We start from the raw sequence: 27,880 nt of genomic DNA, 5'->3' as shown, positions 1-27,880 counted from the left end.
TTCAGAAAAAGAACATCATACCAATAGTAAAATATGGTGGTGGTAGTGTGATGGTCTGGGGTTGTTTTGCTGCTTCAGGACCTGGAAGGCTTGCTGTGATAGATGGAACCATGAATTCTACTGTCTACCAAAAAATCCTGAAGGAGAATGTCCGGCCATCTGTTCGTCAACTCAAGCTGAAGCGATCTTGGGTGCTGCAACAGGACAATGACCCAAAACACACCAGCAAATCCACCTCTGAATGGCTGAAGAAAAACAAAATGAAGACTTTGGAGTGGCCTAGTCAAAGTCCTGACCTGAATCCAATTGAGATGCTATGGCATGACCTTAAAAAGGCGGTTCATGCTAGAAAACCCTCAAATAAAGCTGAATTACAACAATTTTGCAAAGATGAGTGGGCCAAAATTCCTCCAGAGCGCTGTAAAAGACTCATTGCAAGTTATCGCAAACGCTTGATTGCAATTATTGCTGCTAAGGGTGGCCCAACCAGTTATTAGGTTCAGGGGGCAATTACTTTTTCACACAGGGCCATGTAGGTTTGGATTTTTTTTTTCTCCCTAAATAATAAAAACCACCATTTACAAACTGCATTTTGTGTTTACTTGTGTTATATTTGACTAATGGTTAAATGTGTTTGATGATCAGAAACATTTTGTGTGACAAACATGCAAAAGAATAAGAAATCAGGAAGGGGGCAAATAGTTTTTCACACCACTGTATAAGTTAGCTGTTTTAATGTATATCTGGTCTTGCATTGATGACGTTAAATAGCTTTGTAGAAAACTCAAAGAAATCTATGCAGTGCTCCACCAATCAAACAATGCATGTCAGTGTGGAATCTTGCTGGCTTTAGAGGATAATGGGTACACGTAATGTTATTTTAGTCTTTTAGTTAACCGAAAGCCAAGGGCAATTCAGATAAAGTCGTGAATACTTTTATTTCATGCTGCTATTTCTGTAAAAATTCGCATCACAATGTCAGCAATCAGTTAGCCATGAAAGAAAGAAGCAAATCATTAAGTTTATGATTAAAATATAATTTGAAAACATTACATTAATATACTGTAATTGTTAGTAATTATAACGTTATAGTGGACTGGAAAATTATTTAGACCCCTTCACTTTTACACATTTTGCTGCATTGCAGCCTTGTGCTAAAATTTGGATTCATTTTTTCCCCACATCAAGCAACACTCATTACCCCAGAAAGACAAAGCATTAACTGGATTTTAGAAATTTATACAAATTTATTAAAACTAAAAACTGAAGTATCATATTGACACAAGTATTCAAACTGTTTTCTATGACACTTGAAATCTGGCTTAGGTTCATCCCTCTCTATTGATCATCATTGAGATGTTTCTGCATCTTGTTTGGAGTTCACCTGTGGTCAATTCAGTTGGTTGGACATTATTAGGAAAGGCACACAATGGTCTAGATAAGGTCTCACAGTGAAGTTGACAATATGTTTCTCAGCAAATATCAAGTACTGAAGTCGAAGAAATTGACTACAGTGGTTAGAAACACAATTGTGTTAAATCATAGATCTGAGGAAGGCTACAGAAATTCTGCAGCATTGAACTTTCCCAAGCACACAGTTGCCTTCATAATTCTTAAACGGAAGAAGGTTGGAACAACCAAGACACTTCTTTGGGCACCCAAAAGAAGGGCCATAGTAAGTGAGTTGATAAAGAACCTGATGATCCACTCAGGCTTAGCTCTGGAGATGAGAGGAACTTCCAAAAGAACAACTATCACTGCAACACTTCACTGATATGGGCTTTATGATAGAGTGGCCCGACAGATGCCTCTCTTCAGTAAAAGGCACAGGGAATCCCAGTTGGAGTTTGTAAAAAGGCATCTAAAGGACTCTCAGACTGAGAAAAACAAGGTCTTATGAAACGAATGTTAGTGCCATGTCTAGAGGGAAACAGGCATCACTCAACGCCTGTGCAATACTATTCTACCGGTGAAGAAGCATGGTGGTGGAAGCAATCATGCTGTGGTTTTGTTTCTCAGTAGCAGGCACTGGAAGACAAGACAGGGTTCAGGGAAAGCTGAGCAGAGCAACGTGCAGAGATATCCTTAATGAAAACCCGCTCCAGAGCGCTCTGGACCTCAGATTGGGCTGAAGCTTCACCTTCCAACAGGATAATGACACTAAGCACAAAACAAAGACAACACAGGAGTGGCTTAGGGAAAACTCTGTCAATAATAATAATTAATTAATTACATTTATATATCGATTTTCTCATTACTCAAAGTGCTTTACATAGACAGAGGGGAATTCCTTCAACCACCAGCAATATGTAGCACCCAAATGGATCATGCAATGGCAGCCGTTATTGCACCAGTACGCTGATCACATATTATCTGTAAGGTGGTGAAGGGGTCAGAGAGAGCCAATTAGAGACAGGGCATTATTAGGGGGCCCAAATGCATGAGGCTGTGATGGGTAATTTGACCTGGAAATCAGGATACACCTTACTGTTTCTGAAACATGACTGGGAATTTTTAATGATCACAGAGAGTCAGGATTTCTGTTTTACATCTCATCCGAAGGATGCCGCCATATTTACAGCACAGTGTCCTTGTCACTGCACTGGGGCATTGGGATTCATATACAGAACACAGTGTAAGAACCCCCTTCTGGCCTCACTAACATATGTTCCAGTAGCAACTCTAGCTTTTCCTAGAGGGTCTCCCACGCAAATACTGGCTGGGCCCAAATTTGCTTACTTTCAGGTGAATAACCAGCTCTGAAGTGCAGGTGGTATGTGCTCAGCCAGAGCCTTGAATCCAGTCTCAGGAGTGATCTGAAAACAACTGTCCACTGATAGTCTCCATCCAACCTGACAGAGCTTGATAGGATTTGCAGAGAAGAATGGCAAAAAATCCCCAAAGTCTGTTCCGCCAAGAAAACACCAGTCCATAACCGCTGCCAAAGGTGCTTCAAATAAGTACTGAGTAAAAGGCCTGAATACTGTCAACATGATATATCAGTTTTTTATTTTTAATAAATTTGCAAAAATTTCTAAAATCCTGTTTTCACTTTGTTATTCTGGGAGTTAAGTGTTACTTGATGTGGGGAAAAATGAATAACTTTTTTAATATTTAGTTTCAATATAAGATGATGGTCTTATATTCATTGTCAAAGTATCACTTGCATTTTAATCAAAGAGGGCCAGCAATTGTGGACAATGTGGTTGAAGGTATGCACATAAAAGCTTCTCTTAACATATTCTGGGATGCAACATAATATATTTCATTTATCAAAAATTCTTAAATAGTATTCATTCTGTTAAAAAGCAATAAAAAAGGTATTAGCATCATGAAAATAATGATGAGTAAAATTTGGAAGACATTCCTTTTTGGTAGCATGGTGGCACAGCAGGTAGCATTGCCACTTCAGATAGTTTGAGCTCCTGATTTGATTTAGGGCTCCAACTCCTCAAGCACATTTTACCACTTTTCAACAGTCACTACAATTTCTTTGTACTTTTCTTCCCGCTATTATTTTGTTCATGGCTCAGGCTGTGAATGAAGCAACACTTCTGGCTGCAAAATTGCTTTTGAGAAGTGAAGTTTTGTACTTTAATCCTAAATTTACTGTTTGCGATGTAATCTCACCTATTCATTTTAACAAGACCTTAAGTATGTGAAGCACTTTAATGAAAGTTCTCACCAGAAGACTCTAGCCTTGCCAGCTATTGTTTGCTTCGACTATGTAATTAGCATGTTTTTTTATAATGAATGTCCACATGAGAACCAATGTTTGAGAGCAGCAGGAAATCTGTTGTGTGCTTTTGTTTTGCCTTTGAAGTACACTGATAGCATCAAATCTGTGAGGAAAACTATCACAAGTATTTACACACTGTACAATAGAAAACAAATCTGTTAGCTGAACTCCAAATAAGCCTCTTGCCTTACCAGAGCGACTGTAAACTTTATTAATAAGTAGACATGCAATGAGGCAGTTGAAACAAAAGATGGAGTCTTTGTTAACAATATGTCTAAAGTCCGTTTTCATCATAAACTCAAAAAATGTGTTTATTCTAAAACCACAAGTTATATATATATTGTGGCAAGCGGCTGGGGGTGGTACCCAGCCGGGATGCCCAGGAGGACCGGAGGAGGGCTTGCGCCTCCTCCAGACCACGAGAGGGTGACCGCCCTGGTTTCTTTGGGGACCACAGGAACTGAACTTGGAAGCTCAACCCTATAGGGGCCCATGGTCACCACCAGGGGGCGCCCATATGCCTGAGGAGCCCTGGCCCTCAGCACTTCCGCAAGTGCTGGGGGGAAGAAGACCAGGGACACCCGGAGTGCTTCCGGGTGCGCAGCCGGTACTTCCGCCACACTAGGGAGTGCCAGCAGAAGCTAATCTGGAGGCACCTGGAGCACGTCTGGGTGGGGATAAAAGGGGCCCCCTCCCTCCATTCGATGGCTGAAGTCGGGTGGAAGTGGACAGAGCTCGGAGGAGAGGAGTGGAGGCGGTCAGAAGACAGAGAAAGGCATTGTGAAGAGGCCAGGACTTTGGGGTGATTGGTGCTGCAGCACTGGCTTGTCTGCTTCATTATTGTGTATATAATCTTCTATACTAATAAAAGGCAAAGCCCTCACTGACTCACTCATCACTAATTCTCCAACTTCCCGTGTAGATAGAAGGCTGAAATTTGGCAGGCTCATTTCTTACAGCTTACTTACAAAAGTTAAGCAGGTTTCATTTCGAAATTCTACGTGTAACGGTCATAACGGTCGACAACGTCCACCATGTTAAACTTTCTTATTTATGGCCCCATCTTTACGAAATTTGGTAGGCGGCTTCCCTGCGCTAACCGAAACCGATGTACGCATCTGTCGGCCACCATTTTGAACTTTCCAATGGTCTTTGTTACTTATGGGCTCATCTTCAAGAAATTTGGTACATGGGTTCCCAACGCTAACTGAATACTTCTTACGTACATATATACGTCCATAGCCCGCAGCTCAGTCGCCATTTGAGGCGGCGTTGGGTCCCCCATCTCCACGCCACCCACATAGTTGGCTGCCTGCCTATATAAGGCCGTCCGTCGCTTCGGTCTCTTCATTCCCTTCCTTGCTTCGCCACGGTATTCACGTTTCCCTGCTGATAACTGCTGCCTTTTTATTTAATCCATGGCTTCTCTGCTGTTTTATTGTTCGTTTATTACGATTATAGTTATTGTGTAGGTATTTTAGACTTAGTTTACATTGTTCAGGTACCCATTTCCATTATTGTTCCAACCGTACCCCAATTAACATGTCTATCGAGGTGATCACCATCGATTAAAGAACTGTCACTTACTGAAGGGTTTCCATGCCCAGAGATGGCGACTGCCTTTTCCTTTCTCTGTGTTACATATTGCACGGCCATATCAGGCTCACTCTTGATATCTGGAGGAACATTGTGTCTTATGTATTGAATGACTGGGACAGGTTCAAGGTGTGGACTGATGACGGTACAGGAGGTAATTATACTACACAGGAGCACTATAAGAGTGAAATGCTTAAGCCCTTCACCTATGGTTCTGCATGTGAGTTGATGGCTGCCACTGAATTGTTCGGTTGTTGCTTTCAAGTGTATTGAAATGGCCAAATATTTTACACCTTTGGACAACCACCAATGCCTCTTAAACATCTTAGATTCACAGGTGATGATTTGAGTAGTGGACACTTTGATGTTTATTAATGTTTAAACTCTCAAAAGCTGGATGCGAAGTTATTGATGAAATCCATTTCAATTCAAATGCCTCCAATTTCCAGTAAGGCTCTGCTTCGCAATGACTATACATTGCATGCTCAAGAGTAAGCACAGCTTGGTCATATTACAACCGGAGGGCCGAACCTACAACGTGGTATACAAAGAGATCCTTAACAAATAATTATTGGTATATTTTCCCTCAGTTTAAAAAGGTTTACTTTTCTTCTTAATAAAAACTTTAAAGCAGTACTTCGCCGCTGCAAAGCACGGGTATTTTGCTAGTTGTAAATAAACGTGTGTTGGGTGATAAAACGATGTCTACCTGCCTGTGTCCAGGCTGCATTCCACTATATATATATATATATATATATATATATATATATATATATATATATATATATATATATATATATATATACTAGTCATTTAGCCCGTTACAATAACGGGCGCTAGAACAGTGGTACATAAACATTAGTAGGAACAGTCTATATTAAATGGCAAGGGACTTTGACCGCATTCTTTTTGTTGGTCGTATTTTTCTTTCTTTCAGCCTTTCTTTTGTTGATGTTTACTTGCTGAGCTGACCGTTCTTCGTGGGCTGCCGCCATGTATTGTGTGTCTTTAATTTTCTGTGACAGTAATACTGGCTTGTACGGCTCTATTCAATAAGGGCGCGCACAAAAAGGCGAGCTTCAAAAGGGCGACCTCAATTGAGCGCAGCGAATAAAGGCGTTCGTAGATAATTTAGTTCAAATGGCTCTGGAATATGTGAAGAGCAACAAAGGTGCAGATCTTTATTTACGTGCGCCTTTATTCGCTGCACCCAATTGAGGTCGCCCTTTTGAGAATCGCCTTTTTGTGTGCGCTCTTATTGAAGGAACAGGTGGCGTAGTGGTAGTGCTGCTGCTTTGCAGTAAGGAGACTGTGGAAGATTGTGGGTTTGCTTCCCGGTTCCTCCCTGTGTGGATAACGCTTTGAGTACTGAGAAAAGCGCTATATAAATGTAATGAATTATTATTATTATTATTACCGTCTTGTACGTCCGCTGGCTTGTACGTCCGTAATATACCTTTAATTTTCTCTGGCGGTAATACAGGCATGCGCGTCGGTAATATGCCTTTAATCTCCTCTGACCGTAATACTTTCTTGTATGTGGCTGTAATATGCGTCACTGTATTGTGTACCTTTAATTTCCTCTCGCAGTAATACTGGTTTGTATTTCCGTAAAACGCCTGTAACTTTCTCTGACAGTAATATTGCGCATCGCACCGTGCCCCGCGCATGCGCACTTCACCAGAAGACACCCACACACGGACACCTGGACGCACACAGGGATTTTATATATATAGATATATATATGTATATATATATATATATATATATATATAGTGTGCGGCCGGGACTCTTGCCTGGCCAGGACGCCTCCACGCTGGGAGGACTGGGGGAGCAAGCGTGGCCAGAGTGTTACCTCCCCTGGTATGCTAAATGTCAACCCCCCTGGGTTGCAGCGGTGCTTCGGACTGCCACAGGGCTTCATGGGAGTTGGAGTGTGGTGCAGTCCTGTTGGGATCCACAGGCGCCACCAGGGGGTGCTGCAGCAGGAGCTGCTGAGCCCTTTTGGGCAGTTCTTCCACCACACCCGGAAATGAATAATCAGACACCTGGAGCACTTCCAGGTGTGTTATAAAAGGAGCCAGCAGCCACTACTCGGGGAGCCAGTCGGGAGGAGGAAGACGAAGCTTGACCAGAGGAGAGGAGGAGAAGGAAAAGAGTGGAGAAGGAGTGTTGTTTGTGTGCTGTGCTTTGGACTGTATTGTGCCTGTGGGAAATGGGGAAGGCATTTCCCATGAGAAAAAGAAAAAATAAAACCTGTGTGCCTTGAACTTGTGTCCCACGCTTGTCTGTGTCGGGTTAAGCTGGTGGTGCCAGCCTGGTGGGCAACAATATATATATATATACTATATATAGATAGATATAAGATATTATACATGCACTAAAATTTGACCGTTTTAGTTGTCTACACAAGGTGTTTTTTAAATCTTGCTCTACACATATTCCGAGTTCCACTAGTTTCCTCCTTTAAATTGGCCTAAGAATAAATATTACCTGCCAGACTGTTTCATGCAAACACTTCCCATTTTTTCATTAATTATGAGTCAGAGTTTATCCTTGCCACCAGGCAGGACAGCAGTCAACTACAGGTCACAGGCACTCTCAGAACCACACAGGACAACTTAGATTTGCCAAGCAACCAAACAAATATGTGCAGAAAGAATCCAGAGTATCCATCATGTAAAACCGATATGGATAGGCAGCAAATTCCACAAATTGGAATGGATTTGAACCCAGTATTCTAGAGACATGGGATAAACCACTAACTACTGTGATGTTGTGACATGTCATACAACTATATACATATTAAAGCATCTTGCAGAAACAAGAAAATGGGAGCAACATAGTGGTACATTGTGTAGCACTGTAGCCTAAAGGATCCGTCACCTTTGGTTCATATCCAATACTGAGTTGTTGTCTGGGTGAAGTTTACAAATACATGCGGGTTAGGATGACTGGAAACTCGAAATTGGAGTATAAGTGTGTGCATGAGTGGGCCCTGCAATGCACTGATGCCTTGTCTAGGAGTGTTTCCTCCAGCTGTGTAACCCTGCAGTCCTCAACTCTGTTGGTTTAGAATGTTATGTTATATTATATTTAAATTGGTCACATAATATACATCAACATGCATTAACTTATTTATTCATATTGGTAACTTACTGAGTCAATTCAGAGAATCTGAAATATATGCAAAGTAATATGAGCATAGTGCAGCATGGTAAATTAGGAATACTAGCACAAGGACCTGGTGGTGTCAAGAATTAACAGAAGCCTTGGAGAATAATCTTTTTTAGGGAAGAACTTTGCAAATATGTGTGTTTGCCTGCTATATAAAGAAGTATTAACAAAACAAATAAGATCTTGCCTGAAGAAGGGGCCCGAGTTGCCTTGAACGCTTGCATATTGTAATCTTTTTAGTTAGCCAATAAAAGGTGTCATTTTGCTTGGCTTTTCTCTACATTCATAATGGCTAACACGGTACAACACCCTAGTACTACAAAACAAATAAGAAACAGTTGACAACTATTTTGGCTTGAAAAATGGACGAATTTGGTAATTTTTTAAGCTTTTCCTTCATGTCCCATACCCTCCATCGGAAAGCACCAGAGCGGAGAAGATATTTTTAAAAATTTTTCAAAAGCACTTAACTTTAGAACACAATTTAGTGTGGCAAATTCATATATCATGTTTATGAAAAACTAACTTCAACCTGAAAAGTATCAAACTTAATCTTTAATTAATTTTAGTCTGGTTGGGTTCTTGCCAATAAATATGTATGTAATAACAGTAATTCCTGTATGAAACACCTAACTAACAACTGATTTACAAAGCTTAGTAATTTTCTGAACACCTTAAAATTAAACTATGCAAATGTAGTAGATCAACTTAAAAACAGCTATGATTCATCTTTAAAACAAAACGATTCTCTAAAAACAAAACTGCCTAAATTGCAATGGTATTACTATTAAACACTCTTTTTAGTTAGAATACTGAAAACTAAGTTAGTGCAGATCTAGGAAACAAAAGCAGTGAATGTTTACCAAAGATAAAGCAGCTCTCTATATATAAAATCCAATGTATTTCTGTCTGTATATCTGTCCGCTTTTCACGAGAGAACTACATAACGGATTTAGATCGGGTTTTTTTCTATAATTTGCTTGAACATTCTGGTAGATTTTGTGACTTTTCTCATTGCATTATGTATCATAGTTTGCTTGTGGTATCGATTTATTTTCGTGAATCCGAGAGACATGCAGCGGGCCGGGGGGAGGGTGGTGGGGCCCTCCTCACTCATGCGCCAGCCTTAGGCTGTTCCTTACCTTTGCTTAGCTAGCGAACGAGAGAACTACTTAATGGATTTAGATCGGGTTTTTTCTATAATTTGCTTGAATATTCTGGTTGATTTTGAGACTTCTCTCATCACACTAAGAATCATAGTTCGCTTGCAGAAGTGATATATTTGCGCTAATCCGAGACAGAGGCTGTGGGCCGAGGGGAGGGGGAAACCTGACGTCAGGAGTGGGGAGCCAGGCAGAGTCCTCTTCACTGTCCTGTTTCACTACTACGCATGTGGAGCCGCGAGGGATGGCTAGTTAAACAATATAAGAAAGGACTTCATAAGGACCACTCTGAATCTGAACAGAAAATACTAGATGAAAATACAATAATCATTACATTTTGTTTTGAAAAACTGCTAAAATGACAAACAGAAAATTATAAGAAATTACAAAACTCTTTAAGAAGTTTCAGCTAACATTAACAAAGATTATGTGGATCCTTAATACTAAACTAAACAGCATATACTGTATTCTTTCCAGAGTGTGTTCAGATCAAAGTGTGTGTGTGTATTTATTGATTTATTTAAAGAGCTTCTTTATAAAGCTAAATTTTCATCTTGGGACAAATAAAGTTCTATCTATCTATCTATCTTCCATCTATTTCAGATTTAGCTTTCGGTTTTTTGAAGCATTTCTGCTGATTTGCATATGTGATCCTACTAATTTTAAGATAACAACAGAACCTAATGTTCAACTTCAAACCGTCAAAGTCTCAAAGTTTAAAACAGAAATCTCGATACTCTAACCTTTACTAAGAATATTCTGGCTTTAGCCCCGTTACAGTGCAAATAAAGAAAAATGTAATATGCATTTTAATGTTTATTAATTCAAGAACCACTACTTTCATTTTATTTCAGACATAAATCAGTTGAGCACAGTATTCACAGGATCCATTTACACAGTTTAATTTTCCCATCAGGCACTGTTATTAAGCAACATATTTCGGAGTTACCCAGTTGTTACAAGTTAGTTCAGAGGTTAACTGACGGTACTCCCTCTTTCTTATATCTTGTCTCTCTAGATTGTCTCCATATTTATTGCTATTAAAAGTTGTGATGAAGTCTGGTCTATATCTCTAGACAAAACACATTTTGCTACCCACTTTGAATTTTTAACATTACAACCAATAGGTAATAACACATACAAGTCATATTAAAATCCACTATAAGCCCATAGACACACACAAAGTAAATATTGTAGCACCATAGCGGTTCCACTTTCACCATTCAGGAAATGGGCTATAGGACACACACGGTGGTCAGCTGGAGACCCTTTGAGATTTCTGGGGCTTTAATGACAATTCTATACATACAGTATGTCCTATACCAGACAAAGGTCTGGGTAATACATCATCTATCTTGCACCCATGTCAACAGACTCAAACTGGAAGCCTTATAGAGATGTCTTTTCTGCAAAGACACAATGGCTGTGAACTTAAGCATTGAAAAAAGCATTATTACATTAATGAATATTGTTACATTAATTACATTTACTTTAAAAAATGTGAGAGCCAGACATTCATGATTTTACATGGCTGCAAAGGTCTTAACTATTCTATTCCAATTTTCTCTCCCTGTTTTTACTTAATGGAAAGTTTAGCCAGTCTATTACAATTATTAAGATTGTCCTGTGCTGTTATACTGCAGAAGTAGTTTTTAGTTATTTACTTTTAACTTTGAAAATCTGCATTTTCCTTAGGCCAACGAGACAGGAAGGGTGAAAGGACACTTAATGCTACTGTGAGAGACAGTGTATCTTATGCCAATTAGCCACTGTGTTTTTGGAATACCTGCTCTTTTAATATTCTGCTGTTTTAGCTTTCACAGCCAGACAACTTTGGTTGCTTTAACAAACTGCACTTAACTGTTGATCAATAATGTCTCACCCTACTAATCAGAACTGGTACCAGTGCCATGGAGTAAGGGGTAGACCACCTTAGATGGAAATGACTCATTCTCTAGTTGTTCAAGATAATTGGAGAGAGCTTGGTAGGATGAAGTGCTCTGCCATTAGGTTCCTCATAGGTTGCATACTACTTTAAAGTGGAACATTTTTATGGCGAAAGATTACTGCCAAAAGTCCTCTTGTTGAAGTGATGTTCCAGGCAATTGCTTAGTACACAGCACTGGATGTGATACAGAAATCTAATACTGTACTAGTGTCATTCATTTGCTGATAATGCTATGTAATACTCCTCACAACATGTCATCAATTACTTCTTTTGTGAAGTTAAAGAGTGAATGAGTGATAAACTCCAGAAAAATATAAGTTCATTAAAGGATGGAAATTCAGTTAATGGCCAGACAAATCTGACAGCTGGAAAAAAACATTAACATTTGTTTAGTTGAATGTACAAAAGACCTATTACATTTGACAAAACAATTAACTATTAACTTTCAGATTTGCTTCTCTAGCACAGAAATATTCCAGAATTGAGCTGGTCTCTACATACATATCAAAGATACAAGGTAAACAACATCCTGGAGTGGGAGCCAGTCCATTTCAGGGCACACACACACACACACACACAAAGAGACACAAACACTGGGACCAATACAGACTCGGCAGTTCACCCACCATGCAGTGAAAATGGAAAGCAAGAATACGTACATGGAAGAGAGAAAACCAACATAAGCAAAGGGGTAAAGACTGTGACTGGACAGGAAATTCAAGCCCATGATGCTAAATCCATCACTGCACCACCAAGCATCTCCAAAGTGGTTTTAATAGAGTAATAACTGCTAAATTCATCAAACATCAAGCATATGTTGATTAGAATAATAGGAATGTAACTGTCCTCTGCACACATGGCAATAATAACCCATAAACCAGTAAGTAATTCAATTAATACTTCAAGCTGTTTACAATGTTTAATTATTAGGCAAATCTTTAGCTTAGGTACTGCAAAAATACATCTATTACACGTTTACTTTTATGTAATAAGACCTTAACAAAGACTTCTTTTGGTCTTCATAACACTTATAAAACAGCAGAAGACTGATTATTCATCTCTGTGCTGTATGGGGTATTGACATGATGGTAAGATGACTTGTTAATATGAAGGATTCATAGATCTTACACTAAATATGTAAAATCAAGAGAAATTTGCCCCAGTTAAGCCACCTCAGATTCCAAAATGAAGTTTTATTGGTAGGTTACATTGCAGAGATGAATAAACACTTAATTGATGTTTTGTAAGCATTTGTCTTGTTACATAACAGTACATGAGTAATAGATGCCTTCTTGCAGTACCTAAACTAAAGTTACTACACAGTTAACTGAAAATACTGCAGCAAGTTTCATAATAACTATACATGTACACATATTTGTTTGTACACAGGCACACATTGTATAGTCTATGTGCTTTACTGAGTGGAGTTTGTCAGTTTCTGTTGTATGTTATTTTGTTTCAATTCAGCTTTTTATATTTTAACTGTGGGCTTATCAGTGGGTAGTGGATTTTAAATACTTATTATAAGTAAACATATTGTGAAGTGTTAGATCAATTGCATGAATCAACGTACTGTGTACATTTTCGAGAAAGCTACAGGAATCTACAGGAATCAATCAGTCACAATATCATATAAAAAGACATCTTGTAAAATGTCCTTACAATCCTTAATGCTTTTGACATTTTATTAGCAACTTTTTTATTATTTGCTTAAGACTTTGTACTACTATCACCTAAAAATGTACCCTTTGTTATACTGTAAACATAATTTTATTCTTGTTTTTCCAGGTACTTTTCCTCTACAGTACGTGTAAAGTTGCAAGACTTGAAAGGGTGCGTTATTCAGTAAATTATAATTGATTTGGCATGGTCTTATTGTTCAAAGCTTCCACTTGTATGCATAAAGAAGAATAGTATGCAGCGGCTTGACCTTTTACGACAGTGACTATGTAGATTGTGGCGCCAGATTTCACTTCTTTAATTAGTGTTGAGGGCTGATAGTTGTCATTAAATGAATCACTCTTAATTTCACTGATTATTCAGATCCAAAACATTCACTAGTCATGCACTAGCAACAGCAGTGACCTTATTTATGCAAATTCATAGTAGCATGGGGATATTTGTCAAAACCCCTGTTACAACATGCTTTTAGTTTAGATTAAGACTGCAAACATGACTCATGTTTAGCCACAATGAAACAGAATTGTCAATGGAATTAAGTGAATATATGGTTTTCCAAAACAACCATACGCCTACAACACTTGTAAGCTTGCTACACCACAAGTCTTTTCTTAGTAACAGACAAGCACTATTTATTTTCCTCGGGGAATTAAAAAAAAAAAAAAAAAACCATATTGCTCAGCTACATCCCACTGTTATGAAACTTGCAGAATAAATGTAGAGTGAGCTGAAACATACAGAAATGTTTTTGTGTATTTAATATTGATTTTCTTCCTCGGTAGACCATCTTATTGACCTACTTTGGTATTAACAAAACTGTATTTTCTTATTTTATATAAGGCTTGCATATCCATTTCAGCTTTATCTTGTGATTATGTCAACAAGTGGGCAATAATTAAACATTTGCAGAGCAGAGCAGAAAAACTGAACAGCTGTTTTTACTTACTTTGTAGTCAAGCAGGCATTTTTCCATGTTTGTACTGCTATTTGGGTATGCACACATGGCACCCAATAGTCTAAAACCTTACATTTTATTGATACAGATTATACTGAAAAGGCATCAAGTATTTTGTAGTTTGTCTTCATCCAATAAAGGAACAAACTGGCCAATTCATAGACGTACAGAAGATGCATTGCAAAGACAACTGAGGCCAGGAAAAGGCAGATAGATGAGTTATGTGACTGGGGAGTTGGGACCAATACACACAAAATCTGATGTAACAATGAGAAAAAAGCAGGATGATTAACCAAACGTGAATAGGACATCCTATCACTATGAAGGTAGGGAGTTGAGGAAGGCAGAGTTGAGTCTAGCAATATTAGGCATCAGACAGGAATCATGTCTGGAGAGCATAGCACTAAGGCACATTTCTAAGACAAACGCATCCATACTGTAAAACATAAGTACCACCAATCACCCTGCAAGGAACACCCAAAACACTGCATTACAGGGAAACTACACAGACACAGCACAGAAGGCATTTTACCCCCACATCATCTCAAAGATGTAAGCTCTGGGAAGTGACAGCATTAGCAACTTTGTCAAATGTACAGCAACCATCTTATATGGTATCCATCTTTCTGAATGGAACTCCCATTTGAATTGTAGTACATCACACTGGCACCATAGTTCGAATTGCTCCCTCGCATATCTGGGTTCAAATTCTTCCTCTGTGATGCATCTCCCCATGCCTCTTTCTGCAGGTACTTGTTGCCCAACAATCCACAAAGACCTTTTTATTAGTTAAACTGATGATTCCAAATTGGTCCTGCATAAGTGTCACTATGAATGTGTGTGCAAGCAGGTCTTGTCATGGACTGATGCCCCGTCTTCACTTCTACCTAGTACTGCTAAAATGATCTCCAACCCCCTGCAGCCCTAATTTGGATTAAGTAGGTTTGAAAAGGTTATGCTACATTACTATTACAAGGTTGTAAGAAGCCACTACCTGATTTGTGAGCTGCATCCACGCAGCTGAAAAGAATCCTGAATGGCAGAGGTCATAAATATAAAGAAGCACTCCACGAGACCAGACTAAATTTACAATGTCAAACTAATCTGACATATTCATGTTAGGAATATGAGAGAAATCTTGGAGAAACAAAAAAAAAATACATAATGACAAAATGCAAACTTGACAAATACAATGACAGGGATGAAAATCAAACATTGACCACAAGACCACCCCTTTATATAATATACATTACTTATAACAGGACCATTTAGAAGTCAAGCTCTGAAAATACAATTGACAGTAACAATCATAAGCTCCAAAATCTGTAAAATTACAGAAGAAACAGAAATCTGTCTAGAGAGACACAGCCACATTGCCTGCAGTCCATTAGAAAAACTAAAGTTGCAAAAACATAAAAAGTGGTGGACATCAGTGTATTTTTTGATTAAAAGAAAGCTGAAAGAACTCGTAGCACTGGAATTTTAAAACATATTTTATGACTTTTACGACATAAAAAAAGAACACTATAGGTCGACAATTCATTTATTTTACTCCTTTTTAAAATTTTGAGATGTGAACCCTTATTTCAAGCAATCCTCTGAGAAAGAACTTCACATAATATCCATGTGAGTAAAGTAACCATGATATTAAAGCTAAAGTCAACTAATACCTTGACTTGTAAAAGAAAATAAATACCAAAGTTCCTGGCATTAGTTTTATGAAATGCAACTGAGATAAAGTTATATAAACAAATGCAAACTGAAAGTTATTATCATGGCAATCATGCAGGCCCACAGTTAGTCACGCCGTGCTGAGTTAAATAATTACTACTGGTGTCCTCCATCAATTTCTGAATGTTTCAGTGACATTTCTTTAACAGAACAAAAAAATAAATAAATAATGATCTCGAGAAAGTTCAAGGAATCTGCCACTTTAAGCTGCCGACGAAAGAAAATGTTGTCAATTGCAAAATCATTTCCATCACTGAAAACAGCAGTACAGATGCCTAAGCAGAGCTCATAAACCAGCTTGAAAACTTTACGATTACTGCTGGGAGCCTCACCTCTGAAGCAGAAAGTGAACGTTAAGAATAAACGGTACCTTAGAATGAAAAAGACGCTTGTGTTGATCCCCAGTCCGGCAGTCAGCTCAACATCTGGATCCCCAGACAGCAGCCACGGCTGTGCACATGGAAGCAAGTGTGTCTGCTGCTCTGTCACTTCTTGGCAATGACATTACAGCGTCTGCTGGGTAACAAATGACTGAAGTATCAGCCCAGATTTTCCCCACATGCCGAGCCTGGTTAAAATTTAAGTGAACGTGACCAGACCACAAGTTTGTCCCAAAACTCATGAAAAGAGAAAAAAAAATTAATATGGTTTGACCCGACCACAGATGGAATTCCTGAAAATTGTTTTTTTTCCTTCTTTCTTTCTTTCTTTTACTTCTTGAATACTATCCAAAGAGTCTGGCCCTCTTTTTGCAGGAATTCTAAGCGCACAGCCAGGCTAACACTTAACCACTGAGCTTCTGAAGACTGAATCAGACATTCATTTTTAAAGGATTTAGATTCCTCCTTAGAGGAATGGTAAACCACACCAACACCATGGCATGAAGCGTCATGCATTTATTAGCAAATAGCAGACAAGGTGCCATCAGGTGACCACATACTGCCTAAATACTGTAATGTGTTTCCAACATATTCTGGTATTTATTCCAGTTTAACCCTTCAATTAAATCTCTCCAATATAATTACAGCATTTGCTCATTTGAATATACATGTGACTTTTTATTCTGTTATGAACTAATGGTTTTTGTAATTTAGGTGACTCAAGGAAATTTCCATGCAAAACATTTGGTGTTTGTAGTTCCTTCTCACAGATGATTGAGACCTTAACAGCAATAACTTTTAAGGTATTACACAAAACTCTCCTATAAAATTGTCCACCTATCCATACATTTTCTGAAGCCTTTATCTAATCATCCATATTCTGTATAATCCTTATCGACATGGTCCAATTCAGGGATATATGGGCAAGAGCTGACACCAGCAGAATCAGGCATAAGATAGAAATAAACCTCTAGTCAATCTTCATACAGAGCTAATTTAGAGTTGTCACTTAATCTAACATGAATGTCTTTGGTATGTGGGAGGAAAACTGGAGTTCTCAGACAAGACATAAATATGGAGAGAAGATGCAAAATCCACATAGCCAGTAAACATGACAGCTTGACAGAATATCCAAGCCAATCCCAGTCAAATCAAGTACAGGGCAGGAACCAATTTTAAACATTGCACTTGTCAATCACAGAGCACACTCAGTCACATTGGGCTAATTTAGAGTCATGATTTAATCTATGATGAATGACTTTAGTATGCAGGAAAAAAAAAACAGTAAGCCTTAAGAAACACCTACTTAGACATGGAAAGAATATCCAAAATTCCCACAAACAATGATCCTGACAGCCTCAATGCTTGACAAAATTCCTAAGTCTAACCCAGCAGATTCAGACACATGGTGGGTGCCAGCTTTTAACTAGTCAACTGCTGGGCATACCCTAGTCACTCCATCACACGTCACTCACTCTCAAAGGGAAAATTTACAGTTGTCAGTTAATTTAACTTAAATGTGCTTGGTATGTGGAAGAAAAGCCAGGGTACCCAGAGAAAAACCTTTCTAGATGTGGAGTGATTGAGCAGACTTCACATAGACAAATCACTGCAAAAAAGGAAATATAAGCAAGTGAGCAGTTTTTGTATTAAGCCATGAAATCTTTTACTCCTTATTGCAAGATTGACATATCTATAAATCTGTGTTTTAGATTATTTAGCTGATTTCAAGACATCAAGTTTTTTGATAAATAAAAACAACATATTTTCCATTTCAATTTTTTTTCTATTTTCCTAGTTGCATTGTGATTTTTTGCTGTGTAACCCTTATAGTTGCTTGGAGTTGTGAGGCTGTAGTGCTAACTACCATGTCACCCTAGAAAATATGTAAATAATTGTGGTGTTATTATTCAGTGGAGATACAGTTTATACATGTTACATAACACAGCAGCATACTTAATGTTATTCAGGCTCACATCAGGCCAGAGATTATATCCTAGAAGTATAGGATACAAGGTAGAAATCAGTTCTGGATGTGGAGCCAGTTCATTATAGGTCCTATTTGGAATTGTCAATTAACCTAGGATACACGTCTTTGGGGATACAGGAAAACGACAATAATCAAAGAGAAATCCACTGACATGGAGAGAAAACATGCAGACTCCACATATAAAATGATTACACAGGGAATTGGACCGGGACTCTAGATCTATGAGGCAGCAATTCTAATCACTGTGCGAGCGGGAGTAAGCAGATAACAGACAAAACAATGGAAGCAATGTCATTGTTTGACCAGGATGCTAAGTTAAAATATTCAATGCTGGAGACCTGGTTAGAGTGGCAAATAAAACCTCTGTCTGATAGTGAACAGCAGCACTGACCAATAGTGGACAGTAACACTGGCTGAAAACAATAAATAAAATATTCACAGAAGCTCCTGGAAATTGTAGCTCTTGCACAGGTCTCTGTGGGAGTAGTTAAGAGCATAATGTGCTTTCTGGTAGGCCTTCTTTATCTATTTAATAAACCCTTTTCCTTCCATTACTTAACTCTACAGTGTTTTGGGGATATGGCTGGATCCAGCACACTCCTTTATGTACTATATACTGCATTTATACGGTACTGTGCAAAAGTTTTAGGCAGGTGTGTAAAAATGCTGTAAACAAAGAATGCTTTCAGAAATATAAATAATGATTGTTTATTGTTATCAGTTTACAAAATGCAAAGTGAGCGAACAAAAGAAAAATCTAAATCAAATCAATATTTGGTGTTACTACCTTTTGCCTTCAAACCAGCATCAATTCTTATAGGTACACTTGCACAAAGTCAGGGATTTTGTAGGATTATAGTCAGGTGTATGATCAACCAATTATACCAAACAGGTGCTAATGATCATCAATGTCGCACGTAGGTTGAAACACAGTCATTAACTGAAACAGAAACAGCTGTGTAGGAGGCTTAAATCTGGGTGAGGAACAGCCAAACTCTGCTACTAAGGTGAGGTTATGGAAGACAGTTTCATGTCACGGCAAGATTGAGCACAGCAACAAGACACAAGGTAGTTATACTGTATCAGTAAGGTCTCTCCCAGACAAAGATTTCAAAGCAGACTGGGGTTTCAAGATGTGCTGTTCAAGCTCTTTTGAAGAAGCACAAAGAAACGGGCAACGTTGAGGATTGTAGACGCAGTGGTTGGCCAAGGAAACTTAGTGCAGCAGATGAAAGACACATCAAGCTTACTACCCTTCGAAATCGGAAGATGTCCAGCAGTGCCATCAGCTCAGAACTGACAGAAACCAGTGGGACCCAGGTACACCCATCTACTGTCCGGAGAAGTCTGGCCAGAAGTGGTCTTCATGGAAGAGATGCAGCCAAAAAGCCATACCTCCGACGTGGAAACAAGGCCAAGCGACTCAAGTATGCATGAAAACATAGGAACTAGGGTGCAGAAAAATGGCAGCAGGTGCTCTGGACTGATTAGTCAAAATTTGAAATATTTGGCTGTAGCAGAAGGCAGTTTGTTCGTCGAAGGGCTAGAGAGCGGTACAATAATGAGTGTCTGCAGGCAACAGTGATGCATGGTGGAGGTTCCTTGAACGTTTGGGGCTGCATTTCTGCAAATGGAGTTGGAGATTTGGTCAGGATTAATGGTGTTCTCAGTGCTGAGAAATACAGGCAGATACTTATCCATCATGCAATACCATCAGGGAGACGTATGATTGGCCCCAAATTTATTCTGCAGCAGGACATTGACCCCAAACATACAGCCATTAAGAACTATCTTCAGCGTAAAGAACAACAAGAAGTCCTGGAAGTGATGGTATGGCCCCCACAGAGCCTATATCTCAACATCATCGAGTGTGTCTGGGATTACATGAAGAGACAGAAGGATGTGAGGAAGCCTACATCCACAGAAGATCTGTGGTTAGTTCTCCAAGATGTTTGGAACAACCTACCAGCCGAGTTCCTTCAAAAACTGTGTGCAAGTGTACCTAGAAGAATTGATGCTGTTTTGAAGGCAAAGGGTGGTTATACCAAATATTGATTTGATTTAGATTTCTCTTTTGTTCATTCATTGCATTTTGTTGATTGATGAAAATAAATGATTAACACTTCCATTTTTGAAAGCATTCTTTGTTTACAGCATTTTTTCACACTTGCCTACTAAAACTTTTGCACAGTACTGTATATACAGTATATATATATATATATATATATATATATATATATATATATATATATATATATATATATATATATATATATATATATATACATATACAGTGGGTACGGAAAGTATTCGACCCCCTTCAATTTTTCACTCTTTGTCATATTGCAGCCATTTGCTAAAATCATTTAAATTAATTTTTTTCCTCATTAATGTACACACAGCACCCCATATTGACAGACAAAAAAAAGAATTTTTGAAATTGTTGCAGATTTATTAAAAAAGAAAAACTGAAATATCACATGGTCCTAAGTATTCAGACCCTTTGCTCAGTATTTAGTAGAAGCACCATTTTGAGCTAATACAGCCATGAGTCTTCTTGGGAAAGACGCAACAAGTTTTTCACACCTGGATTTGGGGATCCTCTGCCATTCCTCCTTGCAGATCCTCTCCATTTCTGTCAGGTTGGATGGTAAACGTTGGTGGACAGCCATTTTTAGGTCTCTCCAGAGATGCTCAATTGGGTTTAAGTCAGTGCTCTGGCTGGGCCATTAAAGAACAGTCACAGAGTTGTTGTGAAGCCACTCCTTCGTTATTTTAGCTGTGTGCTTAGGGTCATTGTCTTGTTGGAAGGTAAACCTTCGGCCCAGTCTGAGGTCCTTAGCACTCTGGAGAAGGTTTTTGTCCAGGATATCCCTGTACTTGGCCGCATTCATCTTTCCCTCGATTGCAACCAGTTGTCCTGATTCTGCAGCTGAAAAACACCCCCACAGCATGATGCTGCCACCGCCATGCTTCACTGTGGGGACTGTATTGGATAAGTGATGAGCAGTGCCTGGTTGTTAATTTAAATGATTTTAGCAAATGGCTGCAATATGACAAAGAGTGAAAAATTGAAGGGGGTCTGAAAACTTTCCGTACCCACTGTATATATATATATATATATATATATATATATATATATATATATATATATATATATATATATATATATATATAGTAGGAGGCACATAGGATAGACGAGCACCCTGTCCAGGAGTCCAGAAGATTCCTTACCTGGACAGGAGGGCCCCGTGGGAACGTAAAGGCATCCCGGCCATGAGAGCAAAGGACGTCACACCTGGACTAGACAGCCCTAACAGGTGGACAGACATCCCAAACATAATGAATGGTTCCTTAGCCGGGGGAGGAAGCCCTGAATAAACGGACAGACGTCCCGACTGGACATGGACTTCATACCTTCCCTAGCCATGACAGAATAAGAAGACAGGGAAGGACTGTTCCTAGGGGATGTTTATTCCCACTGGCACTAGATGGCAGCAGCCATCCATATTGGCACCCATTCAGGAACCAGGAGGGAGTTGTAGTCTGGCATCACAGCCCTGCTGGGGTCTGTGGGTGTCGCAAGGGGGTGCTGCAATGGGTCCAATATGACCCAGAAGTACTTCAATCAGGCAGTGGCCCTGGCACCGGAAGTTCTCCCTGGTCCTCAGTAAAAGGGACCGCACTCCCTTTTCCAGGCAAGTTGGAGCTGAGAGGATGGAGAGCAATAGTCAACTGGAGGAGGGCAGTGCATTGAGAAGAGAGAGGACTTTTGTGGAGAGAGAGAACCTGAGTTTGTGTGCCTTTTGCAACAATGTGAACTACTGTGTATAATAAACAAACCATTATTTGAACCCGGAACTCTAGGTGTGATCACTTTTGAGGGTTTGGGGCTCACTGACTCCCTGGTTTCATCACAATATATATATATATTAATTAGATACACGTTGATGTCCATGATTGAAATATACCATAAATTCAAGTCTCTCTTTACATTCTGTATATATACAGATTCACAAAGGGTTTTGAATATTCATCTGTAATATTCATATATCTACTGCTAGTAATGCTGTTGCACATGTTAATTAAGATTGGTATCAATCAGAACAAAAGCAAAAAGTGTTGTTTGGCATGTGGCAACAAAATCATCTTTAAGTGTTGAACAAGCAATTTTTTTCCTATAGTTTACTACTACAAATTCTATTACTGCAGACTGTATTGTTCAAACAGAACAGTAAAAATGTCTCAAAAATAAAAATTCTCTGCCCATCTGTACTGTATGTTCTAATCAAGGGTCGTCCCCAACTCTGGTCCTGGTGGGCCCCAGTGGCTGCAGGTTTTCATTCTAACCCTTTTCTTAATTAGTGCACTGTTTTTGCTGCTAATTAACTTCTTTTGAATTAATTTTAATTGACTTGCTTTTTAAGATTTGTTCCCCTGAAATGTGAAGTGAGTGAGTCAACAGAAGACCAACTAAGTCAGGGCCTGAAATTCCAACCAATTTCACTCCAACCAGTTGCTTAATTAGGTGCAGAGTCTTGTCGTTAATTAAACCCATTCTTTAATCCCATAGCTTGTTGCTGCTCTCATTGTGCAATAGCAGACATTTCTGAAATTGTTGATTTTCTCTTTTCTAAGAGCAGTGGTAAAATGTTTTGGGGACCTGGGTAGATCGACATTCCTGAGACCTTCATCTTTGTTTATTTTCAGATATTGTATGGTCAACACAGTTTGCTGGTCATGTTTTGGCTCATTTTGTATCTCATTATTGTTTGGCTGCTACTTAAGGAAAAAGAAACAATTAAAGGGTCTGAGTCTTCAAGAGCAACTCAAATAAAATTAATTCAAAATAAGTTAATTAGGAGCAAAAACAGCTCACTAATTAAGAAAGAGTTAGAATGAAAACCTGCAGCCACTGTGGCCTTCCAGGACCAGAGTTGGGGACCCCTGTTCTGGGCAATGTGAGTATATGAAAATGACTCCACTATCAGCTTTTAGTTCTGTGTAACTAATCTATAATGACCATTCTCTGAGAGAAGTGAAATGCAGCCAAATTTCTCTATTATGTTGCTCACAAAGTTGAAAGTCAATCAATTAGAGTTTACATTTCATTATTTCATGTATTTAATATATTAAATATATATTATATTAAATTTAAAAAATCTGAGGTGGCTGTCTCACCAAATACTTGTATTATCAAAACTTTTTAGCATTCATAAACTATTTTCAGAATCCAATAAACCATGACAGCAAGACAAAAAGTACTATGAGAAGTTATTCATAATCACCCCTTCTCTTTGTCTGCTGCAGATCAGACATTCTTGGATAAGAAGCATAATGAGTTAACCTTTTACAGTGTTCAGTAACACCAAAGACCTAATACGTGAACTACTTTAAACTTTTAAGTGCAGAATAAACAGTTTCTTTAAAGCAATTAAACTCAAGAATAGCCAGCCTCATGACCATCAACCTGCCAATTTCAATCTGCTTAAGGAACACATAGTAATTACAAATTATAGCCAATGTGAGGTAGCTATTCATGTTGCCTTAGAAAATGAAAGCAGTCTGCTAACCCCTGAACCTCTTATTTGCTGCAGGCACACGTCATGCCTGCTATTTGGTACTGCCATTCTGTACCACCATCACAGAAACATTTGATATTGGATCACACACACTCATATACACACCAATAACTCATATGGCACTGAAAGATTACTTAGTGGTAAGATTCTGTTTGAGGAACTAAATTAGGAGAGTTGCAGAGAAACTACATAAAAAATAATGTATACTGCCATGGAAGGAGGTAGACAGATACAACATTATCAACATTCTACAGCTCAGTTGCTTGTATTGTCTGGTTGTTAGTTTTTTGTTAGGCTACATGATTATAACCACCTGTATACTATACAACGTGCATATATTATATATACACCTCATAAATGTCCTATCTTGGTGGCATGTAAGATATTCTCATGAACATTTTAGTGGAAAAGCTATTCTTGGTTCCAATCCTGAATATACAGTGCATCCGGAAAGTATTCACAGCGCATCACTTTTTCCGCATTTTGTTACGCTACAGCCTTATTCCAAAATGGATTAAATTCATTTTTTTCCTCAGAATTCTACACACAACACCACATAATGACAACGTGAAAAAAGTTTACTTGAGGTTTTTGCAAATTTATTAAAAATAAAAAAATTGAGAAAGCACGTGTACATAAGTATTCACAGCCTTTGCTGTGAAGCTCGAAATTGAGCTCAGGTGCATCCTGTTTCCCCTGAACATCCTTGAGATGTTTCTGCAGCTTAATTGGAGTTCACCTGTGGTAAATTTAGTTGACTGGACATGATTTGGAAAGGCACACACCTGTCTATATAAGGTCCCACAGTTGACAGTTCTTGTCAGAGCACAAACCAAGCATGAAGTTAAAGGAATTGTCTGTAGACCTCCGAGACAGGATTGTCTCGAGGCACATATCTGGGGAAGGTTACAGAAAAATTTCTGCTGCTTTGAAGGTCCCAATGAGCACAGTGGCCTCCATCATCCATAAGTGGAAGAAGTTCGAAACCACCAGGATTCTTCCTAGAACTGGCCGGCCATCTAAACTGAGCGATAGGGGGAGAAGGGCCTTAGTCAGGGAGGTGACCAAGAACCTGATGGTCACTCTGTCAGAGCTCCAGAGGTCCTCTGTGGAGAGAGGAGAACCTTCCAGAAGGACAACCATCTTTGCAGCAATCCACCAATCAGGCCTGTATGGTAGAGTGGCCAGGCGGAAGCCACTCCTTAGTAAAAGGCACATGGCAGCCCGGCTGGAGTTTGCCAAAAGGCACCTGAAGGACTCTCAGACCATGAGAAAGAAAATTCTCTGGTCTGATGAGACAAAGATTGAACTCTTTGGTGTGAATGCCAGGCGTCACATTTGGAGGAAACCCGGCACCATCCCTACAGTGAAGCATGGTGGTGGCAGCATCATGCTGTGGGGATGTTTTTCAGCAGCAGGAACTGGGAGACTAGTTCGGATAAAGGGAAAGATGACTGCAGCAATGTACAGAGACATCCTGGATGAAAACCTGCTCCAGAGCGCTCTTGACCTCAGACTGGGGCGACGGTTCATCTTTCAGCAGGACAATGACCCTAAGCACACAGCCAAGATATCAAAGGAGTGGCTTCAGGACAACTCTGTGAATGTCCTTGAGTGGCCCAGCCAGAGCCCAGATTTGAATCCGATTAAACAACTCAGGAGAGATCTTAAAATGGCTGTCCACCGACGCTTCCCATCCAATCTGATGGAGCTTGAGAGCTGCTGCAAAGAGGAATGGGCAAAACTGGCCAAGGATAGGTGTGCCAAGCTTGTGGCATCATATTCAACAAGACTTGAGGCTGTAATTGCTGCCAAAGGTGCATTGACGAAGTATTGAGCAAAGGCTGTGAATACTTATGTACATGGCATCTCAAGGATGATCAGGGGAAACAGGATGCACATGAGCTCAATTTCGAGCTTCATGGCAAAGGCTGTGAATACTTATGTACATGTGCTTTCTCAATTATTTTTTTTTTTAATAAACTTGCAATAACCTCAAGTAAACTTTTTTCACATTGTCATTATGGGGTGTTGTGTGTAGAATTCTGAGGAAAAAAATGAATTTAATCCATTTTGGAATAAGGCTGTAACATAACAAAATGTGGAAAAAGTGATGCGCTGTGAATACTTTCTGGATGCACTGTACTTAATGATCCACTGTTAACAACAGTAGCTGGAATGCTCTTCTAGGTCAAATTTATCTGGATCTGGATTAAGTCCCTACTTAGGCTTCTCTGTTCAACTTTGAAGACATTCGGTTCACTCTGCCTGTCACAATAGTACACACTGTTCTTTTACTTCAGTAATGTTTATATACGTACCTGTATATTCTTCTCTATTTCTTTTATAGTTGAACAGAGAAGATAATTTTCCCCACGGGCACTGATAAACCAGTACTTACTCCAATTGTAGATGATTTAATGGAGGTTAAACGGGGACAGTATCAAATTTCACAACAGTGTCCATCTCTTCATTAGGTGTGTCTTAAGGGTAGGCAAGCGTTAACAAAAGATATTTCAAAAAAGAAATTATTTTATATGAGAACACTTTGGCAAAAGTAACACAGTTATAATCTGTTAAAACCTTAGTCTTCTCTATATGAAGAAACAGCTTTTTTATTCTTTCATCATAATGGTCAGAAAAATAAATAAATGCGCAAAACGTATACAGTTTATAGTTGGGAGTAGACTTACCCCTAACCTGACACTGAATTTCAACCCTTGAAACTGAACAAAATGAAGATCCCTGTAGTCTGGATAGACAAGTGAACTAATGGGATAAGCTTAAAGAGACGTGTAGTTCGGCTGCTTAATTACCTGATGTCAGGGATAATAAATTGTGTTTGAGCTACAGCAGACAATAAATGGTCAACCAAATTTTCGTTATTTTTCTTTGAATATTTAAACAGATTATGTGGGTTCAGAAAATGAATGGATGACTATACAGTGCATTCAGAAAGTATTCAGACACCTTCACTTTCTGCACACATTATTGAGTTGTAGAATTAGAATGTGCCCATCAACCTACACTCAATAACCCATAAGCAAAAACTGAAACTATGAGAATTCTGACCCTTTGCTGTGACACTCACATTGTAGCCACGTGCAATTAAATTGATTGGACATCTTTTAGAAAGGCACATACCTGCATATTTAAGGTTCTACAATTCACACTGCATGTTAGGACAAAAGCCAAGCCAGGAAGTCCAAAGAACTCTCTGTAGACTTCAACGAGAAAAGTGTGATGAGGCACAGACCAGGGCAAGGGTATAAAACCATTTCTAAAGCTTTTGGTGATCCCAGGATTACAGAGGCTTCAACAATTGGTGATGGGCAGATGAAGCCCCGTGAAGCTTTTGAAGCTTCAAAAAAAGATCCAAAGTTTCAAAAATAGTGACATCTGGTGGGTTACAGAAATCATAGCAGCCATGAGCTTGACATAGCCCAAGTACTCCTTGCTCTTGTTGATTGCATAGTTACTATCTGAAAGGTGACCCCAAAACACTAAAAGCCCAAGAACAATCTGTGTGTTCATTTTGGTCTTATGAATACTATACTTGTAGAACTGCACCGGTGCTCATCTGCATCAAGTGTCAATGACTTCTCCCTCTTCACATGGCTGTTTTATGTAGCTACCTATCTAGAATGAGTACTTGCTGCCGCCAGACTAGTTGGAATTATTTTGAGACCTTGGCAAGCTTGCTGTTTTTATCAGCTCCTCTGCAGCTGACACTAAACTGGTCATATGTATGATGGAATGGCAACTAATACTGCTGGTGACTCATGTACAGGCTGGTATAGCGTGACATGCCATTACTATACCTATAATGATATAAAAAACTAAAATGCATCAGCACTCAGAGCCGCTACCATATATTGTAAGCCACCACTGATTCATAATTATGTGACAACTTTATCAAGTCAGGGCTTTTTTTTGCTG

At 39.0% G+C, this 27,880-nt stretch overlaps 1 protein-coding gene across 3 annotated transcripts in view; it reads right to left on the bottom strand.

Moving 5' to 3' along the window:
- erg (ETS transcription factor ERG) overlaps positions 1-27,880 on the bottom strand; it is a 317,870-nt gene that overhangs the window by 174,627 nt on the left and 115,363 nt on the right. The window contains exon 1 of one of the 3 annotated variants that reach the window (XM_051926842.1): positions 16,360-16,481. The exons of the other annotated variants lie outside the window; for them this stretch is intronic. The gene's annotated coding sequence lies outside the window, so the exon portion shown is untranslated. Of the gene's footprint in view, positions 1-16,359; positions 16,482-27,880 lie in introns of those variants that run through there. 3 annotated transcript variants of the gene reach the window in all.

This window comes from Erpetoichthys calabaricus, chromosome 4 (genome assembly GCF_900747795.2).
Source record: "Erpetoichthys calabaricus chromosome 4, fErpCal1.3, whole genome shotgun sequence".
NCBI lineage: Eukaryota > Metazoa > Chordata > Cladistia > Polypteriformes > Polypteridae > Erpetoichthys > Erpetoichthys calabaricus.
This window is presented reverse-complemented; position numbering and strand designations above follow the sequence as displayed.